Consider the following 15,806-nt stretch of genomic DNA (forward strand, 5'->3'; position numbering starts at 1 on the left):
ACGGACTGCACCAGGTACTCATTTATGGCTGAGTCGACCTAGGGCATGCCCAAATACGGGTTCTAGTTTACGCTTGCGACTGATGGTAGCCGTGGCCGGGAATTGAACCCAGGTGGACGGCTTCTGAGCGCAGTTGCGCTAACCACTGCGACACCGATCACCTAAATAGAATGAATGTCTGTACACACACGTGTGTGTACAAGCGTGAAGGCTATACGGGGGATCTTTGTCTTTGTACAATGTTGTGTGTGGGAGTGCTGCGCTACGAACCCTGCGACCTGAGTTCGATTCCCGCTCACGGCCAACACACCAGTGGCAATTATCTGATCCGATCCTGGGCCTCCCCTAGGTCGACTCAGCCTCAAACGAGTGGTGCGAAGTTTTAACATCGCCGCTCGGGAAGACAAAGGCGACCGGGCGTGGCGCTGGTCAGCCGCGGCGGCCTTCAGAGGTGCTCATCGCTCACAGCACTTGCCCCAACATTCTGTGAAGGCTATACGGGGGACCTTTGTTCAAGTGTATTGGGTGCACGATATTGAATATGTAAAGTTGTTAACGGTACAAAATGACTTTAAATTGTCAACTTATGACGAACACACTTCACCGCAAATGTGAATTTTACTGTGTGCAGTGGCATAGATTAAACATTTGATCAAATAAAATAATTCTAAAATAGAACCACAGTCTTGAATTGGCATCATTGCACGGCATTTATCATTTACAGCCGTTTGAAAATAATCCGCAGGTGGATGTATGCACGTGTATGTTGAACTTCTTTCGCACCGCACGTAGCCGGCCGTGATAATCGGAGGTTGCGGGCGGGGGTTGTTTGACCATACTTCACCGCGCTGGTCAGCGCCGTGTTTGGTGAGGGCGTGGTGGCAGAGACGCTTCTTGAATCGCCGCCCCCATACATCAAATGTCTGGTGGCAACTGCGCTCTCTCTCTCCTCCGTCTCTCTCCCTCCGTCGGTTTAGGTCATGTCGGCATATCATTAGTCGCTAATTAACATAATCAGCTTAGCCTAAACAAGCACTCGGCTCTTTTCTCTCTTTATTTCAGTTTCTCTCTCAATGGCGAAGCAGCCACTTCCTCCCCCCCCTCTCTCGCAACACCACCACCCCCCCAAACAAACCACAGTTGCCCTTCGCTGAGACTCCTTTGTGCTATGAGAAGTCTGCACGTTGAGAAGGGAGAGAGGGTTCCCCGAGTGAGTGGGTGGGTGAGTGGGTGAATGGGGTTATGAATATATTGGCTATACTTGCGATGGTGAAGGGGTCGTGGTGGTGGGGTGGGTGGGAGTGGTGAATTTACTGGGCACGCTCTTCGTGATGCTGGTGACGAGTCTGTTGGTACGATCGATGGTGATGGCGGTGGTGGTGAATTGACTGAGTGATGCTGTAAATGGATGTATTAGTGATGTTGTAAGTGGTAGTGGTGGATGTATTAGTGATGATGTAAGTGGTAGTGGTGGATGTATTAGTGATGATGTAAGTGGTAGTGGTACATGTATTAGTGATGTTGTAAGTGGTAGTGGTGGATGTATTAGTGATGATGTAAGTGGTAGTGGTGGATGTATGAGTGATGATGTAAGTGGTAGTGGTGGATGTATTAGTGATGATGTAAGTGGTAGTGGTGGATGTATTAGTGATCTTCCATTAGGGGGGTCCGCGTTTCGCAAGCGTAGAGAAGGGAGGGAATGATTGTGGCCGAGAAGACCTGAAGCTTCGTGCGGAGTGACAGACCAGGTAGCTTCCACACAGCGTTACGCAACCGACGAAAAGATAATGCCGCTCGACTGATTTGGAGTGAGACATCTGCTGTCAAACCGGAGCCGGTCATGAGCACACTGTCCGGGTATGGGAAACTCTCCACTCTCTCCACAATTGCCCAATCACCAATTGGGAGTTGTGGGGGTGGAGTGTCCGATGGTACAAAATACACAGGCAGGTGCTTAGTTTTGGTGGAGCTGATGGTAAGTCCATACCTCTTAGTGGCAAGCTCCAGGTTAAGCAGCAGCGCCTCCAACTACTCCTCTGAGTGAACAGAGATCATCGGCATACGTAACATGGTTGAGCAATAGGGAGCCATCCCTTAACCGCACCTGGGCATCGATCAGCCTCCCATTGAATCTGTACCAGATGGACATTCTTCTGGTACAGCTATTGAAGGCTTCACGGATTACGTGGTCGAAATAGATGTTAAATCATTTCGGAGCCAGAGGACATCCATGTCGCACTCCAAAGTGAACAGGGAATGGCTCCGACTCCTGGCCACGTAGTTTTACCCGGGACCGCTCACCATCATGAAGGTCCTTAATGATCGTGAGCAGCGGGTCAGGGATTCCGAAAGCACGAAGACCAACCCAGAGCCCAGGCTTACTGATGGTATCATAGGCCTTGACCAGGTCAATAAAGCAGAGATGTAGGTCTTGTTGGAATTCCCCACACCTCTGCTGTTAGCAGATGGACAGAAAATATGGCATCTGTGCAGGACCGCCCTTTCCTGAAACCACATTGGGGCTCCGCAAGCCTCTCCTCAGCGTGCCTGACAAGGCGATGTTGAATAATTATTGCCAGGACCTTTCCCGGCACACTGAGCATTGAGATGCCCCTGTAGTTGGTACAGTCTGTGCAGTCCCCCTTCTGCGGAACCCGTCCAGTGGTCCAGACTGTTATTATGATGTCATGTAGGATAGTCTGTGCACAAATGCCACCCTCCCTCAGCATATCGCTTGGGAGATCATCTCTGCCCGGTGCCTTTCCTGGTCTCAGGCTCTGGATCGTCTCCAGTACTTCCTCAACAGATGGCACCTCAGCCAGCCACTCACAGGGGGTGACTTCTGCTTACAATATTTGCGGCACCGCAGCCTCAGCAGGGTCATCCCCACTTTGTCCCACGATGTTTTCCAGGCCAAGAAATTTCCCCTCCCCCAGGACCTCACAAAAATGCTCAGCAAATCTGCAAACCTGTTCCTGGGGGTCAGAGATTCGATCAACTGTTCTTTCCCCGAATTATGATAATAGGTGTGGTGCTGCAGGTTATTTTTTGATGTAATTAAAGAGCGATTTGTGATCGCGGGCCATTGAGGCAGACTCCATCTCCTCAGCAACCCGCGACCACCACCCATCCTTGCAGCGCCTCGTGGTTCTCCGAACCTCCGAGTGAAGGCTGCGCTAAGCCTCCTCATTCTCTGACGTGGAATGTTGTGGACGATGAAAGTGGGCCTGTCGCCTTTACTCAGCCAGCCTGAACACCTCCTCTGTTAGCCAGGGTCTCTGAGAAGGTCTGGACAGTGCACCCAAAGCAGCCATTGCAGCTGAATGAGCCACAGTCCTAAACCTCGCCCATTTACCCTCGACATCAGGAGGAGTAGGGGACGATGGAAACCCCAGCCGCAAGCGATGATGAAATTCTCACTTGCAACTTTCATCAGCTAGTTGAGACCATGCCACTATGGGTTTGAATGGGGTCCTGGGTGTACACCCACCACCGGAGTGGAAGAATGGCAGGCGCATCTTACAGATGACAAGTCGATGGTCAGTGGGCAGATCAGCTCCACGGTAGGTCCTGGTGTCAAGGACATGGGCCAGCATCCGCTGTTCTGTCACTATGTAGTCTAGCAGATGTTCTTACTTGGACCCGGCATGCATCCATGATGTTGTGTGGATGCGCCGATGCCGGAACAGTGTGTTGGTAATTACAAGCCCATGGGCTGCACAACAATCTAGCAGTCTCCTACCGTTTTATTGAGCTGATCTGGCCCATGTCTTCCAATCACTCCAGACCAGGTGCTCAACTCGGGCATTGAAATCACCCATCAAGACGACTCTATCCCGAGGGGCCACTTTAGCCAGCACCTGTGACAGGAGGTCATAGAAGGCATCTGACTCATCGGCCTCACCTGTATCCACGGATGTTCGTCTTCGGTGGGAACATAAATAACCACGACCACCACTCCTCGCCTCTGGTTGATGGGAAGGCGAGCCCAAAGTAGCCTGTGGCTTACAGCTTCCCATCACCTCACCGCCACGTTCCCATACCCCCTTCATTATTTTGTTCAGAAGAAGAGCCACTCCCTGTTGTTTGGCAGTCTCCTGCCCCGAGTAGAGGACTGTCCACCCCTCATGGTGGCAGGAGCCAGAGCCAGCCCAGCTCCCGGCAGAGGAGTGGCAGCCTCTCCTCCACAGTGAGTGTTCGAACATTCCACATGGCCATCCGTAGTGGCTTTTTGTTGTTTCTGGAGGAGCCCCGAGGGTAAAGATTTAGTCTCCTGGCTCCGCCAAATGGAGTTTGGCCAGGAGACGCAGTGAGTGATACACATACATTGAGTGACACACACACAGTGCGTGACACACAGTGAGTAACACAGACACACAGTGAGTGACACACACAGTGAGTGACACACACCGTGAGTGACACAGACAGTAAGTGACACACACACGCAGTGAGTGGCACACACAGTGACACACACAGTGACACACACAGTGTGCGACACACAGTGAGTAACACAGACACACAGTGAGTGACACACACAGTGAGTGACACACACCGTGAGTGACACAGACAGTAAGTGACACACACACGCAGTGAGTGACACACACAGTGACAAACACAGTGACACACACAGTGTGCGACACACAGTGAGTAACACAGACACACAGTGAGTGACACACACAGTGAGTGACACACACCGTGAGTGACACAGACAGTAAGTGACACACACACGCAGTGAGTGACACACACACAGTGACACACACACTTGACACACACAGTGAGCGACAGACACACACACAGTGAGTGACACACACACAGTGAGTAACACAGACACACAGTGCGTGACACACACACAGTGCGTGACACGCACACAGTGTGAAACACACACGCAGTGCGTGACACACACACACACAGTGACACGCACACAACCGAACTGCGTTCCCATCTCGACCCAATTGTGCACCTGCGCGCCAACTATCCCAAAAGAGCATTCTGCCCTGAAATGTACCCCCTGCACATTTGTATGGGATTATGCTGTCTGCCTCAATGCCTGTTTCAGCTGTAGCCTTAATCGCATTAGCGGGGGATGGGGAAGGGTGTTGGGGTGTGGATCGGAGGGTGGTTAAGTTGGGGCGGCTGGTGACCCCTGGATTCGCGGTTTGCCGCGTATGTACGTGCGCGCGTGTGTGTGTGTTGAACTTCTTTCGCACCGTACGCTCACGGATACCAGCACCAGTGACGATTATCTGAACCGGTCCTGGGCCTCCCCTAGGTCGAGTCAGCCTCAAGTGAGTACCCGGTGCGGTGCGTAAACGTCACCGCTGGGGATACAAAGGCGGTCGGGCGTGGTGCTGGTCACCCACCCCCTCGTGCGCCGTGCCGGCCTTCATAGGTGCTTCTCGCCATCAGCACTTGCCCCAGCAGTCTGTTCAGGCTATAGGGGGAGAGGGAGGATCTTTGTCTTTGTTTAAGTTGAGGGGGGGGGGTAGCGACGGCTGGTTTCGAGTTTGCGACGTCAGCCACCCACGTGACCGGAGACGCAGCGGTCAGCGCGTCGCGTTACGAATACGGCGACCCGAGTTCGATTCCGGGTCCCGGCGATCATCACTGGTACCATGGCCACGCGACCCCCCCCCCCACCCAGGGACTCCATCGAGCTGCACTGACCAGCGCGGTGAAGTATGGTCGCAAAATGTCCGTAACCGACATGGCATGGCGTGACCTTCAATTAGCAGTTGATTGAGAACGGCTAGAATTTGATATATTTTTTTTCATATTATAAGGTCCACGATCGATAATGGTATCGTGCGTTTTGCTAAACTATAGATTACATCGGAGTTTTTTGTATTAAATATCTTAATTTACTGACAACACATCCACGACGTCGCATACTCAGCGATGCAAGTCGTAAAATAATCAGCTGTTTCTCGGTACGATGTGTATTTGTTTGTCACGCTAAATAATTGATGGGATGGCAATTACATGTTGACGGCATGTATGCGTTATAGATCGATGGTCTCGCGGCAGCCTGACGTTGAGTCGACTGCAGTTTAAGAATAAATGTAAAAAAATACAAAACACAGCAACAACATCTTCATTAACAGTTGAAATACAATTACGTCGTTATGGGACACCGATATCGTGATCGTCATATCGTGAAATTCGATATTGTATATCGAATTTCGATATTGTACGGGGCGTCGCGATGGCGAGATGTTAACGACCTCGCCTGGTATGCAGGAGGTCGTGGGTTCGATACCAACCCTGACGCCTGCTGTACGTTTGGAGTTTGCGTGCCTATCTCTCCCCATGTCTAGAAAATGCGTTTCGAGTATTTGGCTGCTATACATTTCCAAATGATAAGCCCACTTCGTTGAGCTATCATTTGTAGCCAGGTCGCTTCTCAAAAAGAGGTACAATTATTTTTAAAAATGTTCAGTGTTTAGTCATATCGTGGCAAACGACATCGCGGCCACATTGCTCTCTGAATCAGTATGATTGACGGAGATCGCTCGAAGCGCTGTCTGCCGTGCAATTTGTGGGATTTTCCCATCAAGCGATATCGCCTGTTTAACGACGCGAGCAGGCCAAACGATGTACGGAGATAGGATGCAAGGCTTGCGATCTCTAACTGCTTGGGTTTTTTTCTTCAGAGAGGGGAGCACGTAAATTACAGAACGCACGCAGGTTAATGTCATTGCGTGTGCACGTGTCATTGCGTGTCCACGTGTCATTGCGTGTCCACGTGTTAATTGCGTGTGCACGTGTTAATTGACACCTACGAAACCGGGCACGGTACACGAGCGGGTGGGGTGGCCAGCACTACGCCCCACCGCATTTGTCTCTCCGTTGGCGATGTTTACACACCGCACTCATTTGATTTGAATAAAGATCCCCGGTGTAGCCTGTAACAGACTGTTGGGGCGCGTGCTGTGAGCGAACACCTACGAAGGCCGGCACGGCTGACCAGCGCCACGCCCGGCCGCCTTTGTCTCCCTAGTGGCGATGTTATAACTTCGCACCACTCATTTGAGGCTGAGTCGACCTAGGGAAGGCCCAGGACCGGTTCAGATAATCGTCACTTGCCATGAGCAGGAACCGAAAACGGATATAATTAGAATTAACGATGTATTTTAAAACATGTATTAAAAATAAAAGGACGTGATAAATACATCATATACAATGTATAGAGGCCATACATGTCTAGTCTATAGTATAATAGAATCATAACAAAGAGAAATGTGGTATAACTTACGAATCACGCATGACATGAATACACAATATGGATTTCACAAGCATTACGCATGTGTTTGTATGTATGTATAAAAACAAATATCCCCGTGTAGCCTTTAAAATACTGTTGGGGCAAGTGCTGTTAGCGAGCACCTACGAAGGCCGGCACGGCACACGAGGGGGTGAGTGGCCAACGCCACGCTCGGCCGCCTTTGTCTCCCCGGCGTTTGCAAACCGTATCGGGTAACTCATTAAAGGCTGAGTCGACATGGGGGTGGCCCAGGCTCAGTTAAAATCGAACTCGTCTGGCCAGGTTCGTAGCGCAGCGCGCTAACCGTTGTTCTACCGTTCCCCACATAGGTGCTCGCTAACAGCACTTGCCCCAACAGTCTGTCAGGCTATACGGGGGATCTTTGTCCTTGTCAATTGACAGCCACACAAACGAGCTGTCCCATCTCAAGGGGATTCTCCATGTGTAGAAGTTTGTAATTAAGAAATTTACAAATATAATTAAAAAAACTTTAAAACTGTTAGCAAACATAATTGCCATTGGGCAGGACGCGTCGCGGCTCGATGAAGAAGACGCGGGCCCATGGGTCGAGATTCAGAACGGAGCGGCAGTCAACGAGTGGAACGCGTCCCGAGAGCACGGCCGTGGGCAGGATTGCCAGAAGAGGCGGCGGCGGCGGCTTCGCGTGGCCTTCATCCAGCAGTGGATTGACCATGGCTGGTGATGATGATGATGAGAGCCGGCTGCGTGAAGATCCATTGTGCGGTGATGTTGGTATTGTTCAACGCCCCAAATGGCCATGCCCATCTGATGAGACTTATAAAGTTTATTAAACCAGTCCAGAATTTGCCTGATTTAACACGTTTTTTTTGTCGATTGTAGGGATCTCAGAGGTGGCTCTGTGGTGTCCGCTTCCGTAGACGATTCTCCAACACGACGGGTTATACCGCTCTGCGTGACATCCAAATAAATCCGCAGCATTAACGCTCATCATCATCAAGGGGTGTTGGATTTAGTTTCGTCATCATCATCATCATCAGCAGCAGCAGCAGCGTCAAATTAACGATCACGTCATCATCAGTCACATATTAATCGCCATCATCAGCAGCACTTTTCATCAGCAGCGACAGTAGCAGTCATCATGATCAAATATGTAAGCATGCGCATCAGGATGTCTAAATAATGTGCATGCGTGGATTGTAAAAAAAAACAGTCCTCACATACAGTATACAACTTAGCGATTGAAGGCAGTTTTCTATAACTGTATGCGCGCACCTAATTTAATGATGATGATGATGATAATAAATTAAAGCCCTCTGTAAATCCACTGCTGGATGGAGGCCTCCAAACTCCGTGTAGGTCATGGGGTTTATGTGACCATACTTCACCACGCTGGTTAGTGCTGCGAACGGCGCTCGATTCCATGGTCGGTAAAGTTAGTACCACGCTGTGTAAAGTTTCATTTACACATGATGATGATAAGCCACTTCGTGGAGCTATCATTTGTGGCGGCCAGGTCGCTTCTGATGAAGAGCTACGTAGCTCAGTGGGCCTTACCTGGTAAAAATTACAAAAAAAAGTAGTTTTTTTACTGTTTTGAATCGCGGTTATCCCACGGATATCCTCACTACCGCCATACGAATGTGGAATTTCCACCAATAGCCCAGAGCGGGTGAGCAGGATACGAGTGCCTCCCACCCCTATGCTCGTTTGATATTTGTCTTACAGCGTAATTAGTTAACGATATGCAAATGACTTTATATACAGCCCCCTCGTCAATTAAGCACTGCGTTATCATAATGAATGCCCGTACTGCAATAATAATCATTAGCATGAAGATAATCATCCCCCGAAGCCAATCCGCTAGTGGATAATCGGCTGTCCCCCGTCGGTCATTGTGTGGGGGGGGAGGGGGGCTGTTTTGCCATACTTCACCACGCTGGTCGCGTGGATGTGGAAAGGGACAGGAGCGTTCAGATATAGTCACTCAACTCCGACGTTAGCCGTGGCCGGGAATCGAACTCGGGTTTCTGTGCGCGGTTGCGCTAACCGCTGCGCCACCACTCCCAGATCCTTTACATCGGTGTCATTCACTACTTTTCAGAAGGGGGGTGAGGAGGGGGGGGGGGTACTGTCGCCGATAAGACATCATCAGCCTGAGGGCCGCCACACCACCACGATGATCGTGGTGGTGGTGGTGGGCGTTGTCACTCTTTGTGTATTCATAATAGAGATTTTTTTGGGTGAGATCGAGTAAATATATAAATGTGTCGTTAAAACCCGCCATCACGTGAACAGAACGTAGCCAATTCGTCACTAGTACAGCAACACCGGTGTGTTGGAGAGCCACGCCACAACATTTACAATCTGAGTACGACGTCTCGCCAGTAATTACAACTAGCTTCATCAGGCGACGGCCAGATTTGTGGAGAAATCCAACTGTTTCGTTCCTTATATCGAGAGGCGTAGATGCGGTGACCACACTTCTGGCCGCGAAAGCCGACGTGTTAAACTGACTAACCTCTTTGTGTATTGCCGGAGAACGCGCGTCAAGGGCCGCACTAAAAGTGCCATCAAGAACCGCACCTGGCCCTCGGGCCTTGCAAAGAAGAACACCGCGTTACATGTATGTGTTTTATTATTATTATTAAATCTAAAAACACAGGTAAATGAACGCCGCACTCATTTTACGTGCTCAGAGCTACAACTCACGTCGTTGGCTTTGAGTGCAGAGGCACGATTGTGAGCCAGGGTTCGAATCCAAGTTTCAGGAGCCCGCGATTGAACCGGCTTCTCAAATGTCGTCAGTTGATGGACTCAGCCCACCATTTTTTTGGTTCTTTCGGTAAAGTCACGTAGAAGGGAAATAATAAAATAATAAAAATAAAACATAATACAATACAATTCTCACGACGTTTTGGCCACAACGCAAGCAGCCGTCCTCGGGTGAAGAACAGGGCTGTCGGAAAGACAGCGTCTGAATGAACCATTGTCTTTCCGACAGACATGTTCTACACCTGAGGACGGCTGCTTGCGTTGTGGCCTAAACGTCGTGAGAATTGTATTTTATTATGTTTTATTTTTATTATTTTATTATTTCCCTTCTACGTGACTTTACCGAAAGAACCAAGAAGATGAATCCCTGCAGTCACGAAAGCTTTAAATCGAAATCAGCCCACCATTGTTTACTTTTTTTGGTGTCACTTGCAATCGTTGCAAAATTATTTTCAAGTTGCGATGGACGGCTGGTAAAGTACAACGCCCCCTAGTGCGGATTATTAAAAAAAAAACATAATTTGGTGCTGCTGCTGTTGCTACGATGTCAGTGGTGTACAAGTTCTATCAACAACAACTGATGTGCAAATCAGGGAGCGGTGTTCACAACAAAGTGACGACGTATTTGCGAAACGACAGAAGAGACATTCATTGAGATACTATTGCGCATGTGTATAATAGGCAACGTTTCGGGCAGTGGCCCTTCATAGCACATGCCGTGAAGAGGCTATTGACGAATGTGTTGCGTGTTTTGTTTGTTTGATGGGGTGGATAAAGAGAGACCTCGGATCTTCGCATTCAGCCACTTCAGATGTTATTCTGTGGTAACTACTTCAACGTCCCACAAAAAATATGCGTAAACGTTCCATTAAGTTTGGTGAAAAGAATAATAAAAAAGTAAGAATATTTCTCACGATTTTTTGTTGTTTAAGTTTTGCTGGCTTACTGGCTGACAGGACGTGTGACGTCCGGTCAGACGAAGATGCCCAAAGGGACATGCGGACTGTTGGTTGAATGTCAACAAAAAAAACAACAATTTAAGCACACATTTGTATACGTAAGGCATATTTGCGACTCGCCTCTATTCAACATTAGGTTTAAGTGTACAAGATAATTCGCTACAAGTCATAAGTATTCACATTTTAAGCACCTGCGTCAAGGAACCAGGGTGGTGAATTGGGGGGAGTCAAATATTGCCCACGATCCGCTCAGCGTGGGGAGGCCTTCGTCCGGCTGTGGATACACCATGGGGCTGTACAATGTCCACGTTACCATTTGCGTGCTGATTAAACTAAAATTATTCAACTGTTTTTTTTTTATTTTTCGATTTAAAGCTTTCGTGACTGCAGGGATTCATCTTCTTGGTTCTTTCGGTAAAGTCACGTAGAAGGGAAATAATAAAATAATAAAAATAAAACATAATACAATTTCGATTTAAAGCTTTCGTGACTGCAGGGATTCATCTTCTTGGTTCTTTCGGTAAAGTCACGTAGAATGGAAATAATAAAATAATAAAAATAAAACATAATAAAATTTCGATGTAAAGCTTTCGTGACTGCAGGGATTCATCTTCTTGGTTCTTTCGGTAAAGTCACGTAGAAGGGATATAATAAAATAATAAAAATAAAACATTATAAAATTATTCTCACGACGTTTCGGCCACAACGCAAGCAGCCGTCCTCAGGTGAAGAACAGGTCTGTCGGAAAGACAGCGCTGTCTTTCCGACAGACCTGTTCTTCAGAACCAAGATGTTTTTGTTAATGTTACCAGGTAAGGCCCGCTGAGCTATACAGCTCTTTTGCAGAAGCGACCTTGCCACAAAATGATAGCTCATGTAAGTGGCTCACCACGTGGAAATGCATAGCATCCAAACACTCTAAGCGCGTGTTTCTAAATGTGGAGGGGAAAACCCGGAGGACCCGGAGAGAAATCCACGCAACCACAGGCAGAGAGACACGCAAACTCTAAATATCCAGGCGTCAGGGTCGGGATCGAACCCACGACTTCCGCCGCATACCAGGCGAGGTAGTTAACATCTCCAAGCCGCCGTGGCGCCCATAACCAATCCCCATCCACCAACCCATCACGGCCACCACCACCGCCGCCATCTCTTCAAGAGCTGTTGGGAGAGCGAATACGCCAATGTATTCGTACCAGTCAATTTCAGGTGTGCGCTACTTGACTTATTGTTATTTATCCACGATAGCCGCATTGAGTCGCAGGACTCTTTATCAGGACGGTCCTGCAGCCCCGTTGGGGTTTTACTCGAAGATGCTTTCAGCCAATTAAGGATGAGTTGTGTTATAAGTAATCCCTCGCCACTTCGCGGTTCAAGTTTCGCGGCCTCAGTGCATCGCGGATTTTTCGAACTGATTTAAAGGCCTCATTATACCTGTGCAGTAACACCATCATCATCATCATTCATCATCACATTCATCGAACTGCACAGGTCTGTCATCGTCGTCATTGTCATCGTCATTGTCATCGTCGTCGTCGTCATTACTGGAGTCAAGTCTCAAGATACTACTGTCATTGGTGAGTGTAGAACACCATAATACGTATCGTATGAGAGAGAGAGAGAGAGTGAATGTATAATATTAAGGTTTTATAATGAAATAGATTTAAGTAAAATATATATAAAGTATAAATATACATATTTTAAACATTCTGGTACCCACACACACATATACGGAAATTCCTAGGGGGCCAATCCTACTTCGCGGATTTTCACCAATCACGAGGGGTTCCGGTCCCCATTATCCGCGATAAACGAGGGATCACTGTATTAGTATACGAGTAGGAAGAAAACGAGAGCACCCGTAGAAAACCCACGTGTACGAGTGAGGGAGCAACGCTCGATCCCCGTACAGATGGACACAGGTGGCAATTAGCCCACGTGCTGTACAGCCCTCTCCTGACACGCCAGGGTATTTACAGGTCATCTACGCTCTCGGGTTGAAGGGAGTCTCACAAAAATCTGTGCGGTGATCCAACCCTCGCTGACGCCCCCACAATGCTGGATCACAGTTAGGCCACGTGCGTCGCATGCATGCACGCTGCTACACACACACACACACGCGCGTTTAAGGGGGTGTGTGCTCACCGGCAATGGAGGCTCACTTTATGCACTGGGCTTGGCGGTTTGGTTTTTTTTGTAATTACGCAAAGTCTGTTATGCGCAGTGAAGTGTGAGTGATGACAATAATCAAATATAACATGGCACGCACGCACACGTCTAATTGTGATTGTGTGAGTGCAGTGCGTACTCATGTTAAATGCGTGCGCGCGGTTGCCTGAGCGGCTCACCGGTCGCTACCTCTATTGCCAAAGTCTTGGGGTTCAAGAGGTTACGTAACAGCCAATGTGCTGATAAATTATCACGCCGCCCCATCGCTTCCTTCCTTCTGCCAGATCCCGCAGCTCTGCTGCCGGTTGTGCTGTACCGCTCTGTGATGTGTCCTCGGGTTGTTTACCGCTTGTTGTTGCGGTTGTTGTTGCTGCTGGGCGCGATGTCCGACGTTCGTCGTCATCGTTATCATCATCATGCCGAACAGCACGCGGTAGGATCAGCAGCCCCTTGAGAGCTAAAACTCGCAGTTCGACTCCCCTAACAGAAAGGTCCGTTCTCACCGTTCTCACCGTTTAGTTTGAGTTGATTATTTTTCTTTCTCATTCATCCGGGAATGCCGCACTGAGTCGTGCGACTCTTCACCAGGAGCGTCTTGCGGTGTTGGGTTTTACTTGACGATGCATTCAGCCAATCAATGAGTGGGAGGAAAACGGAGCACCCGGAGCAAACTCGCGCGCACGAGCGAGGGAGGCAGCAACGCTCCGTCCTCGTACAGATGGAAACAGATGGCCACGAGTCCACTCTTGCTGTCCCCTTGCGAGACGAGGGCATGGCATCTCCTCGATGCCCACGGGAAGGAGAGTTTCGCCCACATCTGTGTGTGACCCATCAACCCTCGCTGCTGCCTCCACGGCGATGGATTTACGCACCCGTGCAGCAGCGTGGCCACCACGTGGTTATGAACAACAGCCAACGACCGCCACCACGGCGCTTGTGCCAGGCTATGTGCACGTTAAGGCCACGTGAAGTGTCGAACGCCCGCTGGCAGGAGGTCACGGGACTGACTCAGGCGCCATGGGCTGCCTGCCTGAGACGACTGGCTGATGCACCACCTGTGCCCCCTACTGTGCCAACTTGCTGTGCTTTAGCTACCCGGCGCTCCGCTCGTTGTTGTGAGCGTCGCTCGTCTGTCCTCCGTTGTTGCTGGAGGACGACGTTGCTGCCACCACCACAAACATCCAGACACTCGCTCTCCGCCGTGGTCTGTGAGTTCTGGGTGCCACTGCAGTTCCTGTCATTACATATTTACGCAGCTGTCCGTCTACATATTCACCACTGCCCAGCCTACCTACCCACCTTACTACATCTCTCATGAGTTTACCTACATACTTGACTACTTAACTAACCACCAATTGTGGCCTTAAACTAAAATTGTATAACGAGCGACGTTTCGGGAAATGGCCCTTCTTCACAGCATAGGAGGGTCATTTCCCGAAACCGTCGCCTTTTAGAAATATTTTTATTTTATTTTAAGGCAGTGTTATTATTGACACACGTGTTGAAATGTTGTTGTTGTTGTTGTTGTTAATTGTGCTCTTGCACCACTGGCAACCCAGCGTCAGCAGCAGATACCTTGTGGTGTGCTATGTTATCGCAGGACATGTACCTGCAACAAGCACCTCCGATTATCACGGTTGGCTACGTGCAGCGAGAAAGAGTTTCAGAATATTTTTTTGCTCTTTCGGCAAATTCACGTGGATAGGTTCAAATTAATAAAAATAAAATAAACAAAAAAAACAACGACGTTTCGATCACAACAGAAGCGATCGTCATCAGGAGGACAAAAGAGGGGGGGAAGCTGCTCTTTTTTCCTTCTGATGACGATCGCTTGTGTTGCGATCGAAACGTCGTAGTTTTTTGTTTATTAATTTTGTATTACTCTTTGGTTCTTTCGTGACTTTACCGAAAGAACCAAAGTTTAATTCCTGCAGTCACGAAAGCTTCAAATCAAGATTATTTTATTAACTGGAACCTATCTACGTGACTTTACCGAAAGACCCAAAGAATATTAATTCCTGCAGTCACAAAAGCTTCAAATCAAGATTTCAGTTCGGAATACAAACGTACATATGCGTATTGTTTTGACCGTCTGCGCACACCTCCTTCGTAGATGGGCAATCAAAGTCACAAGCCACAATAGTGCGATTGTGGGCACGCAACGCACACTGTTGACAATGTTGCAAACTACGCTTAGTCTGCGCTCCTTCAACGGAGAAGGAGGAACAGCGACACGACGCGAACTTTCTCTCTCTCTCTCTCTGCTGAAGCCCTCTCGTCGTGACCAGCATCAGAGCTCGACATTGACAGTTAACTCACGAACACATCGCAGGCCGTGTAGCGCAATAATAGAATGGAACGTGTATTTGTACTGCAGGAATCCGATGAGCTATGAAGCTCTTTTGCACAGATTTCCAGGTGGCCAAATATCTCAATGTGGCAAAAACCCGCCTCCTGTTTGTAAAATAAATAAATAAATGAAATTGATTTGTTTAGTTCAAATTGTAAGTGGCAAAACAATCACAACTCAGAGAGACATCCTATTGACTGTTTATAAAAAGTGAACTCGGGAAGCGTCACGCCATGCCTAGGATGGATGATAATTATGATGATGATGATGATAATGGTCGACGGTCGAGACTGGTGGATGAATGGCAGCCAAA

The sequence above is a fragment of the Lampetra planeri genome, chromosome 24, assembly GCF_965212315.1.
Source record: "Lampetra planeri chromosome 24, kcLamPlan1.2.h2, whole genome shotgun sequence".
Lineage (NCBI taxonomy): Eukaryota > Metazoa > Chordata > Hyperoartia > Petromyzontiformes > Petromyzontidae > Lampetra > Lampetra planeri.